Below are 24,653 nucleotides of genomic sequence, written 5' to 3' on the forward strand. Positions count from 1 at the left end.
CTCAGAACCCCTAGAACTTGGACAGGATTGTAAGTGGTCCCAGTGGCCCTGCTCCCTGCCCCACACCTTTGCCTCTGCTCCAGGGCACTGCACAGGGTGGACGGGACAGAGCCAAGAGGGTGTGAGGGGTTCCTGCCCCTCCCTGGGGCAGCCACCTGGGGTCCAGTGCTGCTGGTGCTGGGGCAGTAAGCTCATGGCACATCTGGTTGGGCCCCCAGCACCTGAGAAGCCCAGCACCAGCCAGAGCAGCTATGTCTGGGGTGGCGTCCAGAGGTGGCTGCAGGGCCATTCCTCTGCATTCAGGGGGATGCAACCAGGTGGAGATGGCCTGCTGGGAAAAGTATGCACTGCCTTCCTCCACACTTGTGCAAGTGACTTGGAACTTATTCTCTGGGCATTGTAGTGTAGCAAAATGAAATCAAAAGTAAGGTAATTGAAGGCAGTAAAGCTGAAATAAAACATAAACATCATCAGAAAGACCCACTGGAGAAAGCAAAGGATGGAAAATAAAATAAAGCAGTGTTTTATCATATGTATTTCAGCAGGCCTTTTGAAATTTAGAAAACATGACTACTTTTTCTTTAGAGGACTGCTCTTTTCACTGCCACTTCAATCAAACCAACCAGCCCCTAGATGTCAGCTGTTTGCTATTCTTGTTTATAGTTGGGAACATATTATTAAATATCTTCCAGCTAGGAATGAGAAGAAAAAAAAACACATAACAGAATTTTACAGGGTTTTTTTGTTTGTTTGTTTTATTTTCTTTTCTCTTGCATCTCACTAGCATTCATCTTTTATTTTTGGTAAACATTTCCATGCTATCCTACTTCATGGAGTCTTGTACATTTAGGCATTAGGTTTACTAAATACAACATCTGCCTATTTAGTCAAATTATTTCCTTTACTTATGGCTTTTTCTATTATACAGTTTTCCTGAGAGTTTGTACAAATTATTACCTGAATCTCTCCAAAACTGCCAAGCTTCCATTTAATCGTCAAAAAATGATTTTATTTCTTCACAGTAATTTGAATTTATATTTCAGTCCTTGCTTATCTTTTGGGAGATGCAGCTATCTATCAAAGCCTGAAGGCACAGAATGTTGATTCTTTTCAATGTCCTTTCTACTTCAGTGTTCAGTTACTGTCTGTCATTTTTCATGGTGATGATTTTATCTGTGGCTTTTATAACCTCTTGGTCAGAAGTCATTACCTTGGTACAGGCTATTAGGATAACTTCCTCTATGAATGAGACTATCCTATATTTTCCCTTTCATTCTGCTAGTTACAGTGTGAACTCTAAACAAGTATTCCTGACCAAGCTAGTATCTGTTTTCTTGGTACCCGGTTGCCATTTGCACTGCTTCAAGTAACCATCCTTTTACTTAAAGTACACATTCCAGCCTACACTGAGATGAACATTCCCTGGTTGTATTTTCTCAATAGTTTTCTCAATACTGCAGTTTATTGGTTTGATTGTCACAAGCTTAATTTGGGAGATACTGCATTACCTGTAGATCCACTTATCAACTGGAAATGCTGCTTCATTCCACTTACAGTTCATAATATTGAGCAAACGGAAAAGCCTACACCAAAATAATTTATTAGATGTTGTTCATATTTCAATAAAGCTGGGAAAAATTAATTTGTTAATATGTTGTCATGTTAAAACTAATCAAAACTTACAACTAAAATAAGAATCATACTTTTACAAACAGGAAAGAATGATGACTGAGACATGTGAAAAAATGGAACTGAAGCTTCCTATCCCCTAATTTTCAAAACTTTTCAGAATTTACCTTTAGGGGCTATATTATTTATTAAATAGTGATTTTAAAAGCAAAAAAATATAATTCCAGTGTTTATACCTGCTCAGTAACACTTTATATTACAAATAATAGTTTGTTATTAACACTAAAGTGAAAAGAATTAACCTTTTGGCCATGTTGATGTTTCTGTTACCAAACACACTGCTGGTTGCAAACTGTTCTGTAAATCTGAGATTCACTGCCATTGTTGTTTATTTATTATTATTTTTTTTACATCCTTATTGGAGTATAATTGCTTTACAATGGTGTGTTAGTTTCTGCTTTATAACAAAGTGAATCAGTTATACATATACATATGTTCCCATATCTCTTCCCTCTTGCAGCTCCCTCCCTCCCACCCTCCCTATCCCACCACTCCAGGTGGTCACAAAGCACCGAGCTGATCTCCCTGTGCTATGCGGCTGCTTCCCAGCAGCTATCTACCTTACGTTTGGTAGTGTATATATGTCCATGCCTCTCTCTCGCTATGTCACAGTTTACCCTTCCCGCTCCCCGAATACTCAAGTCCATTCTCTAATAGGTCTGTGTCTTTATTCCTGTCTTAACCCTAGGTTCTTCATGACATTTTTTTTCTTAAATTCCACATATATGTGTTAGCATACGGTATTTGTCTCTCTCTTTCTAACTTACTTCACTCTGTATGACAGACTCTAGGTCCATCCACCTCATTACAAATAGCTCAATTTCATTTCTTTTTATGGCTGAGTAATATTCCATTGTACATATGTGCCACATCTCCTTTACCCATTCATCCAATGATGGGCACTTAGGTTGTTTCCATCTCCAGGCTATTGTAAATAGAGCTGCAATGACCATTTTGGTACATGATTCTTTTTGAATTATGGTTTTCTCAGGGTATATGTCCGGTAGTGGGATTGCTGGGTCATATGATAGTTCTGTCTGCAGTTTTTTAAGGAACCTCCATACTGTTCTCCATAGTGGCTGTACCAATTCACATTCCCACCAGCAGTGCAAGAGTGTTCCCTTTTCTCCATACCCTCTCCACCATTTATTGTTTCTAGATTTTTTGATGATGGCCACTCTGACTGGTGTGAGATGATATCTCATTGTAGTTTTGATTTTCATTTCTCTAATGATTAATGATGTTGAGCATTCTTTCATATGTTTGTTGGCAGTCTGTATATCTTCTTTGGAGAAATGTTTATTTAGGTCTTCTGCCCATTTTTGGATTGAGTTGTTTGATTTTTTGTTATTGAGCTGCATGAGCTCCTTGTAAATTTTGCAGATAAATCCTTTGTCAGTTGCTTCATTTGCAAATATTTTCTCCTATTCTGAGTGTTGTCTTTTGGTCTTGTTTATGGTTTCCTTTGCTGTGCAAAAGCTTTGAAGGTTCATTAGGTCCATTTGTTTATTTTTGTTTTTTATTTCATTTCTCTAAGGAGGTGGGTCAAAAAGGATCTTGCTGTGATTTATGGCATAGAGTGTTCTGCCTATGTTTTCCTCTAAGAGTATGAAAGTGTCTGGCCTTACATTTAGGTCTTTAACCCATTTTGAGCTTATTTTTGTGTATGGTGTTAGGGAGTGGTCTAATCTCCTACTTTCACATGTACCTATCCAGTTTTCCCAGCACCACTTATTGAAGAGGCTGTCCTTTCTCCACTGTACATTCCTTCCTCCTTTATCAAAGATAAGGTGACCATATGTGCGTGGGTTTATCTCTGGGCTTTCTATCCTGTTCCATTGATCTATCTTTCTGTTTTTGTGCCAATACCATACTGTCTTGATTACTATAGCTTTGTAGTATAGTCTGAAGTCAGGGAGCCTAATTCCTCCAGCTCCGTTTTTCGTTCTCAAGATTGCTTTGGCTATTCGGGGTCTTTTGTGTTTCCATACAAATTGTGAAATTTTTTGTTCTAGTTCTGTGAAAAATGCCAGTGGTAGTTTGATAGGGATTGCATTGAATCTGTAGATTGCTTTGTGTAGTAGAGTCATTTTCACAATGTTGATTCTTCCAATCCAAGAACATGGTGTATCTCTCCATCTATTTGTATCATCTTTAATTTCTTTCATCAGTATCTTATAATTTTCTGCATACAGGTCTTTTGTCTCCTTAGGTAGGTTTATTCCTAGAGATTTTATTGTTTTTGTTGCAATGGTAAATGGGAAAGTTTTCTTGATTTCACTTTCAGGTTTTCACTGCCATCTTTAAAATATGACCTTAAATAAACATTTTTATCAAGGTTAAAATATAATTGAATTTCTATATGCTAAAAATGATTAAAGAAAACCAAAATTAAACCCATATTACCATTTAAAATCACTCCAAAAAAAAAGAAACACTTACCTATACACTTGAAAAAACATATGCAGGATCCACATGATGACAATCATAACATATTGACAAATGACACCAAAGAAGACCTAAACAGAGAGACTTACTGGGTTCATGGATTGGAAGGTAATACTAGAAAAGAGGTCAAGGCTCTCCAAACAGACTTATAGGCTTAATATGATTCCTATCAAAATTCCAGGAAGGATGTTTTGTAGATATAGATAAATCTATTCTGAAATTTATATGGAAATTCAGAGGCCCAAGGACAGCTAAAATAATCTTGATTAAGAGTAAAGTAGGTGGAGGCTTCCAGGAAGGTGGTGGAAGAGTAAGACGTGGAGATCACCTTCCTCCCCACAGATACACCAGAAATACATCTACTCGTGGAACAACTCCTACAGAGCACCTACTGAATGCTGGCAGAAGACCTCAGACTTCCGAAAAGGCAGGAGACTCCCCACGTACCTGGGTAGGGCAAAAGAAAGGGGAATAAACAGCGACAAAAGGATGGAGACGGGACCTGCACCAGTGGGAGGCAGCTGTGAAGGAGGAAAGGTTTCCACACACTAGGAAGCCCGTTCGCAGGCGGAGACTGCGGTTGCCGGAGAGCAGAGCTTCGGAGCCGCAGAGGAGAGCACAGCAACATGGGTGCAGAGGGCAAAGCAGAGAGATTCTCTCACAGAGGATCGGTGCCGACCGGCACTCACCAGCCCGAGAGGCTTGTCTGCTCAACAGCCAGGGCAGGCGGGGCCGGGAGCTGAGGATCGGGCTTCGGTCTGATCACAGGGAGAGGACTGAGGTTGGCGGCGTTAACACAGCCTGCAGGGGGTTAGTGCACCATGGCTAGCCAGCAGGGAGTCTGGGGAAAAGTCTGGACCTCCCGAAGAGGCAAGAGACTTTTTCTTCCCTCTTTGTTTCCTGGTGTGCCGGGAGAGGGGATTAAGAGCGCTGTTTAAAGGAGCTCCAGAGAAGGGCACCCCTGCGGCTAAAAGCACGGACCCCAGAGACGGGCATAAGATGCTAAGGCTGTTGCTGCCGCCACCAAGAATCCTGTGCGTGAGCACAGGTAACTATCCACACTCCCCTTCCAGGGAGCCTGTGCAGCCCACGACCACCAGTGTGCCGGGATCCAGGGACAACTTCTCCGGGAGAACGCACGGCGCAGCTCAGGCTGGTGCAACGTCACGCTGGCCTCTGCTGGCACAGGCTCACCCCGCACACCGTGCCCCTCCCTCCCCGGGGCCTAAGAGAGCCAGAGTCCCCGAAGCAATTGCTCCTTTAACCAGGTCCTGTCTGAGTGAAGAACAGAGGCCCTCCGCTGACCACATGCAGAGGCGGGGCCAAATTCAAAGCTGAGCCCCGGGAGCTGTGAGAACAAAGAAGAGAAAGGGAAATCTCTCCCAGCAGCCTCAGAAGCAGTGGATTAAAGCTCCACAATCAACTTGATGTACCCTGCATCTGTGGAATACATGAATAGACAACGAATCATCCCAAATTGAGGAGGTGGACTTTAAGAGCAAGATTTATGATTTTTTCCCATTTTCCTATTTTTGTGAGTGTGTATGTGTATGCTTCTGTGTGAGATTTTGTCTGTATAGCTTTGCTTCCACCATTTGTCCTAGGCTTCTATCCGTCTGCTTTTCTTTGGTTTTATTTTTAACTCTTTTTTCTTAATAATTATTTTTCATTTTAATTATTTTATTTTATTTTATCTTTATTTTATTTTACTTTATCTTCTTTCTTTCTTTCTTTCTTTCTTTCCTTCTTTCCGTCCTGTAGACAACGAATCATCCAAAATTGAGAAGGTGGACTTTGAGAGCAAGATTTATGATTTTTTCACCTTTTCCTCTTTTTGTGAGTGTGTATGTGTATGCTTCTGTGTGAGATTTTGTCTGTATAGCTTTGCTTCCATCATTTGTCCTAGGGTTCTATCCATCCGTTTTTTGTGCTTTTGTTTTCGTTTCTTAATTTTCTTTTCTTAAAAATTATTTTTTTATTTTAATAACTTTATTTTATCTTACTTTATTTTATTTTCCTTTATCTTCTTTCTTTCTCTCTTTTTTTCCTCCTTCCTTCCGTCCTCCCTCCCTCCCTCTCTCCCCCCTCCCTCCTTTCTTTCCTTCTTTCTTTCTTTCTTTCTTTCTTCCTTTCTTTCTGCTTCTACTAATTCTTCTTACCACTTTTTCTCACTTTTATTCTGAGCCGTGTGGAAGAAACGCTCTTGGTGCTGCAGCCAGGAGTCAGTGCTGTGCATCTGAGGTGGGAGAGCCAACTTCAGGACACTGGTCAACAAGAGACCTCCCAGCTACACATAATATCAAATGGCGAAAATCTCCCAGAGATCTCCATCTCAAAACAAACACCCAGCTTCACTCAACGACCAGCAAGCTACATTGCTGGACACCCTATGCCAAACAACTAGAAAGACAGGAACACAACCACACCCATTAGCAGAGAGGCTGCCTAAAATCATAATAAGTCCACAGACACCCCAAAACACACCAACAGATGTCACATTCCCACGAGAAAGACAAGATCCAGCCTCATCCATCAGAACACAGGAACTAGTCCCCTCCAACAGGAAGCCTACACTACCCACTGAACCAACTTTAGCCACTGAGGACAGACAGCAAAACAACGGGAACTACGAAACTGCAGCCTGCAAAAAGCAGACCCCAAACACAGTTAGATAAGCAAAATGAGAGGACAGAAAAACACACAGCTGTTGAACGAGCAAGATAAAAACCCACCAGACCTAACAAATGAAGAAGAAATAGGCAGTCTACCTGAAAAAAACTCAGAATAATGATAGTAAAGATGGTCCAAAACCTTGGAAATAGAAGAGACAAAATGCAAGAAACATTTAACAAGGACCTAGAAGAACTAAAGATGAAACAAGAAATGATGAACAACACAATAAATAAAACTAAAAATACTCTAGATGGGATCAATAGCAGAATAACTGAGGCAGAAGAACGGATAAGTGACCTGGAGGATAAAATAGTGGAAATAACTACTGCAGAGCAGAATAAAGAAAAAAGAATGAAAAGAACTGAGGACAGTCTCAGAGACTTCTGGGACAACATTAAATGCACCAACATACGAATTATAGGTTTTCCAGAAGAAAAAGAGAAAAAGAAAGAGACTGAGAAATTATTTGAAGTGACTATACTTGAAAACTTCCCTAACATAGGAAAGGAAATAGTTAATCAAGTCCAGGAAGAACAGAGAGTCTCATACAGGATAAATCCAAGGTGAAATACACCAAGACACATATTAATCAAACTGTCAAAAATTAAATACAAAGAAAACATATTAAAAGCAGCAAGGGAAAAACAGCAAATAACACACAAGGGAATCCCCATAAGGTAAACCGCTGATCTTTCAGCAGAAACACTGAAAGCCAGAAGAGACGGGCAGGACATATTTAAAGTGATGAAGGACAAAAACCTGCAACCAAGATGACTCTACCCAGCAAGGATCTCATTCAGATTTGGTGGAGAAATTAAAACCTTTACAGACAAGCAAAAGCTGAGAGAGTTCAGCACCACAAATCCAGCTTTACAACAAATGCTAAAGGAACTACTCTAGGCAAGAAACACAAGAGAAGGAAAAGACCAACCATAATGAACCCAAAACAATTAAGAATATGGGAATAGGAAACTACATATCGATAATTACCTTAAATGTAAATGGACTAAATGCTCCCACCAAAACACACAGATTGGCTGAATGGATACAAAAACAAGACCCATATATATGCTGTCTACAAGAGACCCAACCTAGAGACACATACAGACTGAATGTAAGGGGATGGAAAAAGATATTCCATGCAAATGGAAACCAAAAGAAAGCTGGAGTAGCAATTCTCATATCAGACAAAATAAACTTTAAAATAAAGAGTATTAGAAGCGACAAAGAAGGACACTACATAATGATCAAGGGATCAATCCAAGAAGAAGATATAACAATTGTAAATATTTATGCACCCAACATTGGAGCACCTCAATACATAAGGCAAATACTAACAGCCATAAAAGGGGCAATCGACAATAACACATTCATAGTAGGGGACTTTAACACCCCACTTTCACCCATGGACAGATCATTCAAAATGAAAATAAATAAGGAAACACAAGCTTTAAATGATACATTAAACAAGATGGACTTAATTGATATTTATAAGACATTCCATCCAAAAACAACAGAATACACATTTTTCTCAAGTGCTCATGGAACATTCTCCAGGATAGATCATATCTTGGGTCACAAATCAAGCCTTGGTAAATTTAAGAAGATTGAAATTGTATCAAGTACCTATTTCAACCACAATGCTATGAGAATAGATATCAATTACAGGAACAGATCTGTAAAAAATACAAACACATGGAGGCTAGACAATACACTACTTAATAACGAAGTTATCACTGAAGAAATCAAAGAGGAAATTTAAAAAATACCTAGAAACAAATGACAATGGAGACAGGACGACCCAATACCTATGGGATGCAGCCAAAGCAGTTCTAAGAGGGAACTTTATAACAATACAAGCCCACCTTAAGAAACAGGAAACACCTCAAATAAACAACCTAAACTTGCACTGAAAGCAATTAGAGAAAGAAGAACAAAAAAATGACAAAGTTAGCAGAAGGAAAGAAATCATAAAAATCAGATCAGAAATAAATGAAAAAGAAATGAAGGAAATGATAGCAAAGATCAATAAAACTAAAACCTGGTTCTTTGAGAAGACAAACAAAACAGATAAACCATTAGCCAGTCTCCTCAGGAAAAAAAGGGAGAAGACTCAAATCAATAGAATTAGAAATGAAAAAGGAGAACACTGCAGAAATACAAAAGATTATGAGAGATTACTACAAACAACTCTATTCCAATAAAATGGACAACATGGAAGAAATGGACAAATTCTTAGAAATGCACAACCTGCCAAGACTGAATCAGGAAGAAATAGAAAATACGAAGAGACAAATCACAAGCACTGAAATTGAAATTGTGGTTAAAAATCTTCCAATAAACAAAAGGCCAGGACCAGATGGCTTCACAGGCAAATTCTATCAAACATTTAGAGAAGAGCCAACACCTATCCTTCTCAAACTCTTCCAAAATATAGCAGAGGGAGGAACACTCCCAAATTCATTCTACAAGGCCAACATCACCTTGATACCAAAGTCAGACAAGGATGTCACAAAGAAAGAAAACTACAGGCCAATATCACTGATGAACAGAGATGCAAAAATTCTCAACAAAATACTAGCAAACAGAATCCAACAGCACATTAAAAGGATCATACACCATGATCAAGTGGGGTTTATTCCAGGAATGCAAGGATTCTTTAATATACACAAATCAATCAATGTGATAAACCATATTAACAAATTGAAGGAGAAAATCCATATGATCATCCAATAGATGCAGAGAAAGCTTTTGACAAAATTCAACACCCATTTATGATAAAAACCCTGCAGAAAGTAGGCATAGAGGGAACTTTCTTAAAATAATAAAGGCCATGTATGACAAATCAACACCCAACATCATTCTCAATGTTGAAAAAATGAAAGAATTTCCACTAATATCAGGAACAACACAAGGTTGCCAACTCTCACCACTCTTATTCAACATAGTTTTGGAAGTTTTAGCCACAGAAATGAGAGAAGAAAAGGAAATAAAAAGAATCCAAATCGGAAAAGAGGAAGTAAAGCTGTCACTGTTTGCAGATGACATGATACTATACATAAAGAATCCTAAGGATGCTACGAGGAAATTACTAGAGCTAATCAATGAATTCGGTAAATTTGAAGGATATAAAATTAATGCACAGAAATCTCTGGCATTCCTATACACTAATGATGAGAAATCTGAAAGTGAAATCAAGAAAACATTCCCATTTACTACTGCAACAAAAAGAATAAACTATCTATGTATAAACCTACCTAAGGAGACAAAACACCTGTATGCAGAAAATTATAAGACACTGATGAAAGAAATTAATGATGATACAAATAAATGGAGAGATATATCATGTTCTTGGATTGGAAGAATCAACATTGTGAAAGTGACTCTACTACACAAAGCAATCTACAGATTCAATGCAATCCCTATCAAACTACCACTGGCATTTCTCACAGAACTAGAGCAAAAAATTTCACAATTTGTATGGAAACACAAAAGACCCCGAATAGCCAAAGCAATCTTGAGAACGAAAAATGGAGCTGGAGGAATTAGGCTCCCTGACTTCAGACTATACTACAAAGCTATAGTAATCAAGACAGTATGGTACTGGCACAAAAACAGAAAGATAGATCAATGGAACAGGATAGAAAGCCCAGAGATAAACCCACGCACATATGATCACCTTATCTTTGATAAAGGAGGCAGGAATGTACAGTGGAGAAAGGACAGCCTCTTCAATAAGTGGTGCTGGGAAAACTGGACAGGTACATGTAAAAGTAGGAGATTAGACCACTCCCTAACACCATACACAAAAATAAGCTTAAAATGGATTAAAGACCTAAATATAAGGCCAGAAACTATCACACTCTTAGAGGAAAACATAGGTAGAACACTCTATGATATAAATCACAGCAAGATCCTTTTTGACCCACCTCCTAGAGAAATGGAAATAAAAACAAAAATAAACAAATTGGTCCTAATGAACCTTCAAAGCTTTTGCACAGCAAAGGAAACCATAAACAAGACCAAAAGACAACCCTCAGAATGGGAGAAAATATTTGCAAATGAAGAAACTGACAACGTATTAATCTTCATATTTTATAAGCAGCTCATGCAGCTCAATAACAATAAAACAAACAACCCAATCCAAAAATGGGACATTTCTCCAAAGAAGATATACAGACTGCCAACAAACACATGAAAGAATGCTCAACATCATTAATCATTAGAGAAATGAAAATCAAAACTACAGTGATATATCATCTCACACCAGTCAGAATGGCCATCATCAAAAAATCTAGAAACAATAAATGCTGGAGAGGGTGTGGGGAAAAGGGAACACTCTTGCACTGCTGGTGGGAGTGTGAATTGGTATAGCGACTATGGAGAGCAGTATGGAGGTTCCTTAAAAAACTACAAATAGAACTACCATATGACCCAGCAGTCCCACTACTGGGCATATACCCTGAGAAAACCATAATTCAAAAAGAGTCATGTACCAAAATGTTCATTGCGGCCCTACTTACAATAGCCTGGAGATGGAAACATCCTAAGTGTCCATCATTGGATGAATGGATAAAGAAGATGTGGCACATATATACAATGGAATATTACTCAGCCATAAAAAGAAATGAAATTGAGCTATTTGTAATAAGGTGGATAGACCTAAAGTCTGTCATACAGAGTGAAGTAAGTCAGAAAGAGAAAGACAAATACTGTACGATAACACATATATATGGAATTGAAGAAAAAAATGTCACGAAGATCCTAGGGGTAAGACAGGAATAAAAACAAGACCTACTAGAGAATGGACTTGAGTATTTGGGGAGCGGGAAGGGTAAACTGTGACATAGCGAGAGAGAGGCATGGACATATATACACTACCAAACGTAAGGTAGATAGCTGCTGGGAAGCAGCCGCATAGCACAGGGAGATCAGCTCGGTGCTTTGTGACCGCCTGGAGTGGTGGGATAGGGAGGGTGGGAGGGAGGGAGATGCAAGAGGGAAGAGATATGGGAACATATGTATATGTATATCTGATTCAGTTTGTTATAAAAACTGAAACTAACACACCATTGTAAAGCAATTATACTCCAATAAAGATGTAAAAAAATGTAAAGTAGGCGTTATATTAAGACTCACTGTTTTTTTTGTTTGTTTTGTTTTTGTTTTTGTTTTGCGTTACACGGGCCTTTCACTGTTGTTGCCTCTCCTGTTGCGGAGCATAGGCTCCAGACGCACAGGCTCAGCAGCCATGGCTCACCAGCCCAGCCGCTCCATGGCATGTGGGGTCTTCCCAGACCGGGGCACGAACCTGCGTCCCCTGTATCAGCGGGCGGAATCTCAACCACTGCACCACCAGGGAAGCCCAAGACTTACTTTTTAACTACAGTAATCCAGACAGTGTGATACTTGCTAAGGGATAGATACACATTTGAGTGGAATAGATAGAGAGTCCAGAAATGGAACCACACAAATACACTGAATTGAATTTTGAGAAGGGTACAAAAGGAATCCAATGGAAGAAAGATAGCCTTTTCAATAAATGATTCTAGAGCAATCAGATGTCCATAGGCTCAAGAAATGAATCTCGACCTAAACTTCCCACATTATATAAAAGTTAATTCAAAATAGATTATGGATATAAAAGTAAAACAATAAAAATATTTCAAATACATAGAAAAATCTTTGAGGTCTAGGTCTAGGAAAAGAGTTCTTAGGCTTGACACCAAAAGCCTGATACATAAAGGGAAAAATGAGAAATTTAACCTCATCAAAATTAAAGCCTTTTGCTCTGAGAAAACTCATGGGAATATGACGAAAATACAAGCTACAGACTGGGAGAAAATATTTGCAAGCCACATATTTGAAGAAGGATTAGTATTTAGAATACATAAGAATTCTTTAAAAAACGAAGTTAAAAAATAAACCAAATAGAAAATAGACAAAAGATATGAATGGCTATTTCACTGTAGAGGATATAAAATGGCAAAACACACACACACACACACACACACACACACACACACACACACACACGAAAATATATTACACACCGTTAGCCACAAGAAAAGCAAATGAAAATGACAAGGAGATAGCCCTACACACTTATCGGACTGGCCAAAATAAAAACGAGTGTCAATCCAAATACTGGTAAAGATGTGGATAATCTGGATCGCTCGTTCTCATACATTTCCCATAGGAGTATAAAATGATACCGCCACTCTGCAATACAGGTTGGCTGTTTCTTCAAAACTAATTATGCAATTTCCAGAGGTCCTAGCAATTTTATTCTCGGGCATTTACCCCAGAGAAATAAAAGTTTATGTTTACACAAAAATCTGTTATACAAATGTTCATTGCAGTGTTATTTGTAATAGCCCCAAATTAGAAACAACCCAGATGTCCTTCAACAGGTGAATGGTTCAACAAACTGTGATACATCTATTTCACAGTGTACTACTCAGAAATAAAAAAGAGCAAACTCTTGATACACTCAACAACTTGGATTAATCTTCAGGGAATTATGCTGAAGGAAAAAAAAAAAGACAACCCCAAAGGTTACATACTGTATGATTTCATTATTGCATCAATTTTGAAATGACTAAATTTTAGAAATGTGGAACATATTTGTAGCTGCCAGGTTAAGGGGTTTAAGGTTGGTAGGGTGGGGAAATGTGTGTCATTATCAAAGAATCATAGGTGGAATCCTTGTGATGAAGGAACAGTTTAGTATGTTTATTGTGGTGTTGGATACACAAACCTACACATGTGATAAGATTGTATAGCACTAAGTACACACACACACATGCACAAACGAGTACAACTGGGAAATTTGAATAAGATCAGTGGACTGCACCCATATCAATTTGTGACATTGTACTGTAGTTTTACAAAATCTTCTCGGTATTACTTCTTCCAACTGCATGTGAATTTACAACTGTTGCAATAAAATCTCAAAATAAAAAATAGAAAGGCAAGAATCAAAGGTAAAGCAGGACCAAGTTGAAGTAGAGGTGGTGAATGTGGATTGAAAAAGAGGATAATAATAAGAGGGAAGGAGACTTCCCTGGTGGTGCAGTGGTTAAGAATCCGCCTGCCAATGCAGGGGACACGGGTTTGAGCCCTGGTCCGGGAATATCCCACATGCCGCAGAGCAACTAAGCCCGTGTGCCACAACGGGCCACAACTACTGAGCATGCACTCTAGAGCCCACGAGACACAACTACTGAGCCCGCGTGCCACGACTACTGAAGCCTGCGTGCCTAGAGCCCACACTCAGCAACAGGAGAAGCCCGCGCACCACAATGAAGAGTGGCCCCACTCGCTGCAACTAGAGAGGGCCCGTACGCAACAACAAAGACCCAATTCAGCCAAAAATAAATAAATAAATATTTTTTAAAAAGAGGGAAGGATTCTTGTAATGCATGGTGCATTTTCATAGTACTTTGCATTTAAACGGGCGTAGGTGGATAACTGTCTCCATCACTGTCTGGGTATATAATGCTGAGTGAATGAATTAACCTCTCTGATCCTCAGTTATCTCATCTGTAAATGTGAGTAGTAATATTATATTACTCCCTCTGTGAAGCTGTTCCCGACCACCTGGATTACATGGTTCTTCTCTGTGTTCTGAGAGTCCCTAGCTCACTCCTGCCACGGTTCTCATCACATTTATTTTTCAACTATTTAATTTGTGGCTGTCTGCTTACTAGACTATGAGCTATTCAAACACTGTTTCCCTGCAAGAATCATCCCTGTGTCTCCAGATCCTGCCTGACCCAGTGCCTGGAGCCTGGTACCCAGCAGATGAGTGATGGTGAAATATGCTACTCACCCAAAACACTATAGCTATTATTATAGGTTCAATTTGTTCATAAGAAATAATATATTGAAAATGAGTGAACATAGAAAGTCTCTGTTTAAATTTATGTTCATGAGAATGGGGTTGGGGGTGGTAGTGGTTGGTGATGGCTTGTATTCCCATATTTTGTCCAGAATACTCTGATACCATTGTATTCTCCACTTTTTCCCCTTCATAAACCTAAATACAAAATGACTGATGAACAGAGTTGGGCTTCAATAAATACTTGTTTCATGAATATAACACTGCCATCAGGTTACTTTAGCTCTTCAGTGAGTGGCTGTAGATGTCACTCAGGCTTACAACAGCATAATCGAGGACATGACCTCAGTGCTCAGTGACCTTGGATGAGTGCAGGTGAGCTCTTTCACACTCAAAACGAAACTTCATTCTGTCTTCCTCCTGCTTCTTTGGTCACAACTTCTGTGTGTGTTTTCTTACAGGGTTCCCTTCCCCTGTGTCCTTTCTTGCACTTCCACTGCTTTTCTGTTTATATGTCTGTCTGCCCCAAGTGATTGTGAGATCCCAGATGCCAAGGACTAGGATCTATTCTTCTTTCATCTCCCACTTCTAGGATATCCCTGGAACATGGTGGGCATAACTATTTGCTTACATTACAAAGACAAATTTATCTTTGTGATGGCTCTGATAGAAGGAATACCCCATTTTTTTCTGTAAATTCTAATGTAGGTATTATCTGTGTAGGTCCTAGGTGCTAGAGAGGCTCCTGTATTGAGCTGTGAGTATGTTGCATGGCTACAACTTTGACCTTTTTTGGTCATCTCACACAGAGAGAATCACAGTTTTCAGTAACCAGAATAGCTTAGGGCCACATATACCATACTTTGGTAATTTTAAATCCACATTCACTCATAAGCAACTGCAAAACCTTTCTGCTCAGAAAAACTGTGCTTTGTTTTAGCAATGTACAATGTCATTACAGACGACTTCCCAGGTCAACCGTAGGCTTATTGAAGATAGTGACTACAATGAATCACTCTTATGTACCTCTGACATCCAGTTAAGTGGATGTAGGCACATTGTAGGTACTCAAGTAGCACCGATTGACTCATTTATCTGGGCCTTCTGTTTGTCTTTAAAAATAGACCCTGTGCACTCCCTAACACCATACACAAAAATAAGCTCAAAATGGATTAAAGACCTAAATATAAGGCCAGAAACTATCAAACTCTTAGAGGAAAACATAGGCAGAACACATAAATCACAGCAAGATTCTTTCTGACCCACCTCCTAGAGTAATGGACATAAAAACAAAAATAAACAAATGGGACCTAATGAAACTTCAAAGCTTTTGCACAGCAAAGGAAACCATAAACAAGACAAAAAGACAACCCTCAGAATGGGAGAAAATATTTGCAAATGAAGCAACCGACAAAGGATTAATCTCCAAAATTTACAAGCAGCTCATGCAGCTCAATAACAAAAAAACAAACAACCCAATCCAAAAATGGGCAGAAGACCTAAATAGACATTTCTCCAAAGAAGATATACAGACTGCCAACAAACACATGAAAGAATGCTCAACATCATTAATCATTAGAGAAATGCAAATCAAAACTACAATGAGATATCATCTCACACCAGTCAGAATGGCCATCATCAAAAAATCTAGAAACAATAAATGCTGGAGAGGGTGTGGAGAAAAGGGAACCCTCTTGCACTGCTGGTGGGAATGTGAATTGGTTCAGCCACTATGGAGAACAGTATGGAGGTTCCTTAAAAAACTACAAATAGAACTACCATATGACCCAGCAATCCCACTACTGGGCATATACCCTGAGAAAACCGAAATTCAAAAAGAGTCATGTACCAAAATGTTCATTGCAGCTCTATTTACAATAGCCCGGAGATGGAAACAACCTAAGTGCCCATCATCGGATGAATGGATAAAGAAGATGTGGCACATATATACAATGGAATATTACTCAGCCATAAAAGGAAACGAAACTGAGCTATTTGTAATGAGGTGGATAGACCTAGAGTCTGTCATACACAGTGAAGTAAGTCAGAAAGAAAAAGACAAATACCGTATGCTAACACATATATATGGAATTTAAGAAAAAAAAATGTCATGAAGAACCTAGGGGTAAGGCAGGAATAAAGACGCAGACCTCCTAGAGAACGGACTTGAGGTTATGGGGAGGGGGAAGGGTGAGCTGTGACGGGGCGAGAGAGAGTCATGGACATATACACACTAACAAACGTAGTAAGGTAGATAGCTAGTGGGAAGCAGCCGCATGGCACAGGGATATTGGCTCGGTGCTTTGTGACAGCCTGGAGGGGTGGGATAGGGAGGGTGGGAGGGAGGGAGACGCAAGAGGGAGGAGATATGGGAACATATGTATATGTATAACTGATTCACTTTGTTATAAAGCAGAAACTAACACACCATTGTAAAGCAATTATACCCCAAGAAAGATGTTAAAAAAAAAAATAGACCCTGTGGAGATTCTCCTAGGAATGGTGGTGTGAGGAGTTTGCACAATTCATGCTCACAGAACACAAGTAAAAACCTGGGCAAAATTATTGAAAACAACTATTTCATGGCACTGGCAGACAATAACCTGAGAAGTGTTTCTTTATGAAATACTGCTACTGTGTTGGGTAAGAAGGTGACTTTGTGGCCTTTTTCCTGGGGGTGGTCTCATCCTCACACTCCAGCTCAGAAGGTAAAAATCCACACCTTTACTGTATAGAGGTGGTGGACTCAATCTGGGGATGTTGGCAGGACAGATAGAAATTTTACAGGAAGAGCTTGGAAGTGAAGAGTCATGAAAGGGCCAAGAAGTTAAATTCTCCACCCCTCTGACTGCTAAAATATGCATGCATGTGGGAGACCACAGGGAGCCAGGCAAAAATTGAAAGTCTGGGACAGCTTGTGAGGGGTGGATGTTGCTGTGCATTTGGATGTATTCCTCAACCCACACGCCCCTTGTGTGGCAGAGAGGTGACCTTATGGCTTGAGTAGGGTTGCAAGATTTAGCAAATAAAAATAGAGAATGCTCAGTTCAATTTGAATTTTAAAGATATTAAAATATTATTCATTGCTTATCTGAAACCCAAATTTAATGGGGCATCTGGTATGTTAATCTGGCAACCCTAGGATTGAGGTGTATGAACATAAACTCTACCCGGATGATTGGCTGAATACAAAACTACACAGGTGAAGGGGAGGCTGCCAAGTAGAGATGTCACTGCCCACACAGGATGTGGGAGACAGTTTTAGCAGTATGAGCCCAGGTGAGGTTACAATAATTATCCATTAATACAAAACAAAAAAAGCCAACAACGTTCAGAAAAACAAAACAAAGTCACTAGAACATATTATCTATAATGTTCATCTTTCAGAAAATTAACTAGAATAGTGAAAAAAACTGGAAGGTATAACCCATTGTCAAGAAAATAAATGAGTCAATAGAATCTGACTCTATGTGAGACTAGATTTTGAATTTAGCAGATAGCATCTTCAATGCAGTTATTACAAATATGTCAAACCAATTTAAGAAATAAATGTTTAAAAATTCAAGGAAAACAATTGTGGGTCTGGGCCAAAAATCGGTAATATCAACAAAGAAATAAAAACCTATGAGAGAAAAACAATTGAAATTCTAGAGGTGTACAGTGTAATAACTGAAATGAATAAGTAAACAAACACTAGATTTGCTCAGGAGCATAACTGAGATGGCAAAAGAAACAATCACAGTCACTTTGCTGTACACCTGAAACTAACACAACATTGTAAATCAACTATACTTCAATAAAACAAACAGACAAACAAAAGAAACAATCACAAAACTTGAAGATAGATCAATAGAAATTATTCAATCTGAAGAACAGAGATTAAAGAATGAACAAAGCCTCAGAGATCTGTTGGAAAATATCAGACATCCCAACATATGTGCAATTGTAATACAGGAAGGACAGGAGAAACAGAAGGGGCAGAAGAGATTTTTTGAAAAAAATGGCCCCAAAATTCCCAAATTTGGTAAAAGGATTAAATTACTGATCAAGGAAACTAAATAACTCTAAGCAGGAGAAACAAAGAAAAGCACAAGCTGAAAGCCAAAGCCTGAAAGGAAAATTAGAAAGCATCAATAGAAAAATAACACATCAGAGAAACAGAAAATTGAAAAGCCTTATGAAGGAAACAAGTTTGGAATGATGAAGGAACTAAGTCTGGAATGATGAAGGAACAGTTAAAGACCAGTGTGGCTAGATTGTACTGAATGAGGGGAGAGGTTGGAGAGGTAGGCAGAAGCCAGAAAGTGTAGGGTTTGGCAGGCCGCACTAAGGAGAATGGATTTCATTCAAAGGAAAAATGGGAATTCCTTGTAGAATGGTGGTAGTAATAGCTGCCCTCAGGATATATTTTGAATATAGAATCAAGAGGACTTGCTGATGTATATAAGTAAAAAACAAACAATATACAACAAACGCAAGAGATCTGTTTCAGACATGTTGAGTCATCCAAACAGGGAAGTCAGGTAGGTTAGACAAGTCTGGGTCTCAAGATATACATTTGGATGGATTCCATGTTTTGATTCTTTACCACAGTTCATCTATTTTGCCTACTTTTCTGATTCCTCAGGTACACACATGCTTTGTGTATTTGTCTAGAGTCTTTAGCTGTAATCAGCAGGAGAGATAGGCAGTACTGGGCTTACTCCATGGTAGCCAGAAGCAGAATCTCCTCATGGGAGTTTATGGAGGATAAAGCTCAATTGTAAGTTGTGTCAAGCTGGTGGTCTGAATACAGTTTTGGATTCTAGATTCTATTTGAAGTTATAAAATACTAAGATAGTGAGTGGATTATTTTAAATTAGTGTGTCCTAAAACTCACTAAAACCCTCCTGGATTCCACTGAAGGTCAGAACCTAGGAGCAGTGACTCAAACATGGGAAAAAAAGATATAATCTGAGTGAAAGACTAAACCAAACCCAAAACCAGGCATTGGACAGAAGAAGTGCCTTCAGAGGCAGGCAGGTGGTACACTCTCCCCTCAGTGGGAATCAGAGATTCTTCCCCACAATGGTGAACACTGGCATGTTGTGGCTCCCGCTCTTAGCTGGGAAACTTCAGACACCAGTTCTCGTGCCTGGGGGTTCCCCTGTGGGATGAAATGAATAGAATTGTCACGCTGGCTTCATAGATACTAGAGCATGTGCATATACATTAGCTTATAGATGTGTATCTCTACTTCTCATGATGCATGACGGATTATATTGATTAACTGGTTTTGTGTAGCATCCTCTGATAGGCACTCAACCCAGATCACAATATTCTTCTGATGGGCAACTAGATTGGCACAGAGAACTTCTTCCTGGTGAACACCAATGATTATTACTTTAAGCCTAAAAACAAATATAAAACATGTAAATTAACAGGGACTGGAAAGCACCCATGTGACCTCATCAGAGAAACTAGGAATTTAAGTGTCCAGCGATCCACCCATGCCTGCATGATATCATGACTCCATCCATCTATTATCCATCCAAAAACTATGCTTTGAGATCCTCCATAGGCCATGAATTGAACTACAGTCCACATGGCACTAAAAAGCTTCATCCTATGAGGGACCCTTTGAAAGGACTTTTTCCCTAATTTTGAAATTCTGGTCCTCTGTGGTCTCTTCTGGGCCCATTGCCTCCTTTGAGTTTTCTGTGAGATATTTGTCTCCAGCTCATAAACAAAAGATTTCAGATGCAACCAGGCTTTTTACACATCTTTTCAGGTGGTAAATCACTGGGCTTCCTCCTACTGACCAAGAGCAAATAACTAGAAAGTCCCTAGTACCACATGACCTAAGAGCCTCATATCCACGTGAATGTTGCTTTTCAACTCATACGCATCCTGGAGCAGGAAGTGCAACATCTAAAGCCATGTTCAAAAAGGTACAATTTAGGGGTCAGTTCTTTTTTTTTTTTTTTTTTTGGAAGCACAGGTTAAGTCTGCTGCTGTATTGAACAACCGTCTCACCATCAATTTGCTCATTCGGTTTATCACTAGGTAAATTCCAGCCTGATTTATCTGAAGAGAGTATATGTTTGCTTTTTCTGTTCCTAAGCTGTTTGGAAGAGGGCTGCACTTTCTTTTAGATGAAGTTGGTTTAGTGTAGCGTTTTCTAAATAATTTTAGATAAGACTCTGAACCTAATGCAACGTCAACATAAGCCTTGGTGGACATCCACATGCCAAAAAAGAAAATCTTGTGAAAAAAAAAAACTTTCACAAGAATTAACTTTAAATGGATCACAGACCTAAATGTAAAATGCAAATCTATAAAACTCCTAGAAGACAACGTAGGAGAAAATCTAGGTGACTTTGGGTTGGCAATGAATGACCTTTTAAAACAACACCAAAAGCACAACCCACAAAAGAAAAAATTGATAAATTGGACTTTGTTAAAATTAAATATCTCTGTTCTGTGAAGGACACTGTTCAGAGGATGAAGTGACAAGCCACAGACTGGGAGAAAACATTTGTAAAAAATATGTAATAAAGGACTGGTATCCCGAAATATACAAAGAACTCTTAAAACTCAAAAATGAGAAAACAACACGATTTTAAAATGGGCAAAAGATCTGAACACACACCTCACCACATAAGATGTACAGATGGCAAATAAGCCTACGAAATGATATTCAATATCATGTATCATTAGGGAACTACAAATTAAGACGACAGTGAGATACCACTGCACACCTATTTGAATGGCTAAATCCAACACACTGAATATATCAAATGGTGGTTGAAGATGTGGGTTAACAGGAACTCTCATTCATTGCTGGTGGCAATGCAAAGTGGTACAGCCACTTTAGAAGACAGTTTGGCAGTTTCTTACAACATTAAACATCCACTTACCATATGATCCAAAAGTTGTGCTCCTCGATATTTACTCAAATGAGTTTAAAATTTTGTCCACACAAGAACCCGCACATGAATGTTTATCTAGCTTTAGTCATAATTGCCAAAGCTTGGAAGCAACCAAGATGTCCTTCAATCAGTGAATGGATAGACACTGTGGTACAGCCATACAATAATATACTATTCAGTGATAAACAGAAACGAGCCATCATGACACAGAAATACATGGATGACCCATAAGTGCATATTACTATGTAAAAACCACCAATCTGAAAAGGTTTTACAACATATCAATGCAACTCTGACTTTCAGGAAAAGGCAAAATTACAGCAAAAAGATCAGTGGTTGTCAGAGGTTTTTAGGAAGAAAGAGGCAGGGATGAATAGGAGTAGCCCAATGGATTTTTAGGTCAGTAAAATTATACTGTATGATGCTATGATGGTGGATACATGTCATTATACATTATACATTTGTCAAAACCCAGAGAGTGCAAGTCAAAGAGTGAAACCGAATATAAAATATACACTTCAGCTAGTAATAAGGTATCAACATTGGCTCATCCCTTGTAACAGATGTACCACACTAATGCAAGATGTTCCTAATAGAGGAAACTGGATATGGAGGTGAGGGTGGGAGGATCTGGGAATCATCTGTACTTCTTGCTCATTTTTCTGTAACTCTAAAACCACTAAAAGAAATAAAGTCTATTTTTTTAAACATTGAGATAAATGGTAGGCAATAGTTTCAAAGGATAGGTAGTGCCTCCTCCTCCTCTCTCAAGATTTGGCTTTTGCCTCCATTCCTGCCTCATTGCCTCCCCCTTGTGAACCTTATGCCACAGTCACTGTGCTGCTCCGGGCTGAAGGGGGTGCTCATGAGTACACGTTTGTGCATGCACAGGACACTTGGGAGAAGCGCATCTATTGAGAATCACAATTCCATGTCTTTGCGTGGCCTCCCCCAGCACATCCTGTGCCTTAGTTTCCACTCTTTTGTTGGTTTCTTTTTCTCTTGAGTCAGATGGATTAAGCTTCAGTTTCCCTGGTAACCAACACCGGTGTTTTATCTCAGCCTCTGGTCACAGAAAGAGAGCAAGATGGAGAGAAGAATTTCCCATTGGTCCTGGCCCTTCCAGCTGGGCTGTTGCCTGAGATGAGTGATCCAGTGAGGATGAGCAGAAGAATGTTGCCAAGACAACAGAATCCCACACTCCTGTCCAGCACTGAGGCACTTCTCCCTCCCCTCCCCGCACGCTTGGATCTCACCAGAGAATGGGAATGTGCTTTGGCTAAGAGTGAAGAGACAGATGCATGGTAGAAAATTTAGGGAGAGAGGTGAAATCTTGGGAGCCTTCAGAAGGGACTGGGGGAAGTGCTGGGGTCACCAAGAAAGCATTCTGTACAGCACTGCGATCTCGGGAGACAATGAAGACTATGAAAGCACAGTGGCTCTAACGTGTGGTTCCGTGATTTTCTCCAGCAGTACACAGTGCTACAACCATTTTCTGAAGCCAAGCTCCATGCCTCAGGCCTTGGAAAATGGGGCCTGTGTTGTTTGTTAAAGGAGAATGGAGCCTGACATCGCTTATGGAGGGCAAGGATGGCCTTGAGGAGGCCCTGCTCACCTCAGTGACAACTCTCATCTGTTACTCCACTCTGTGTGTCTGTCTGGTCCGTTCTTCCTTCTGTGCTCCCTTTTTTTTTGGAAGGGGGTCTCTTTATGGGATGTGAAACATTGTCCTCAGTTAAAGGGGAGGATGAGGCGAGGATGCCCCAATCTCCTCAAACATGGACTGAGGAGATGGTGGGCAGAGGAGGATTTGGTGGGGATGGTGTGCTGAAATCACAGACTCACTTGCACTCCTCAGATGGCATGGGGACTTTGGTTAACTTATTCTCTCTGGCCGATCTGATCTGATCTTTATCATGAGTGCCCACTCTCTGGAGTGGCAAACAAACAAACAAACAAACAAACCCCACTGAATTTATATCTAATCTGGTAAGTGCAATCTGATGCTATCATGTGAATGGTTAGTTTAAAATAATGCTGTCTGTTTTGGTGAAATGCTCAGTCTCTCAGATTTCCACCCCACTTCTCTGCTCCTTTCCAAGGTGGGGAAGGCGTATGTATGGTTTACAAATCTCCTGGGTGATGTGGGAAGGGATGGGGGGGTCTATGAAATTCTTACGCTGCTCACAGTATCCTTGGTGGTTTCTGAGGGAAGGATGACTCTCCTCTCCCGGGTCCAGTTGGTGATGCTGACCTGCACCGCCCATGGGTGGGGCTGATGAAACTTGCATTTTTGTCTCTCTCCTCTTGGTCGGGTCCTGGTGCTCCCTGGCCAACTCAGCCTCAGCTCACTCTGCTGGCATCTGCAGACCCCTCTGAATCTGGGGCGCATCCTCCATCCCACCCCTGTGCAGGGTGTCGACTCCACAGCTTCAGCTGCAGGGTCATCTAAGCCCCTCAGACAGGTTAGGTTTCCTTCATGGTAGAACCCCTGGCTCTGGACTCAACCAATTTCCACATTCCCACTACAGGGAATGAAGGCCCTAGGGGTCTCACCACCACAGCAGGAACCAGGATCAGTTCCAGAAGGCTAAATTCCTAAACTCCAGCCATCCTTCTGCCCACTTTGTAGATGATGGAATGATCCAGAAGAAATGGGGAACATGACAATTCAGGAAAAAGGGATGATCTTTGCAAAGGCCCACTCCTGGAGAAGGAGGAAGGATATGGGATCCAGGTGAAGGGCTTAGCCTCAAATGGGATCTGGTCACTTCCTCCAGAGGGGCAGCAGAGTACCAGGGTAGAAATAGGCAGACTGGGATTGGGAAGCTTGAAAAATCCCACGGGACTGCTTCTGTCTTTTCCACGAATTATTGGGCGGGGGGAGACTGGTGGTCATTAGAATGGAGGAGGGTTGCTAGTGTGTAATGTAGTATTGTAGGTGAGAGTGAAAATGAAAAGCAATTCTCCCCTGGTCATGGATTTAAGATAAAACAATTCTGTAAAGTTTCAGAGTTTCGTCCTCAGTGCTGAGGTGCTCAGATACAAGGCAGAGGGCGAGTAGGGAGGAGGGTGCAAGGAGCACAGGA

The 24,653-nt window shown here is 40.0% G+C and overlaps 1 pseudogene; it reads left to right on the forward strand.

Annotated features, from left to right (window-relative positions):
* Positions 1–566: 566 nt before the first annotated feature.
* Positions 567–1,597, forward strand: LOC132418190 (probable G-protein coupled receptor 160; annotated as a pseudogene).
* Positions 1,598–24,653: the final 23,056 nt, after the last annotated feature.

The sequence above is a fragment of the Delphinus delphis genome, chromosome X, assembly GCF_949987515.2.
Source record: "Delphinus delphis chromosome X, mDelDel1.2, whole genome shotgun sequence".
NCBI classification, from domain to species: Eukaryota; Metazoa; Chordata; class Mammalia; order Artiodactyla; family Delphinidae; genus Delphinus; species Delphinus delphis.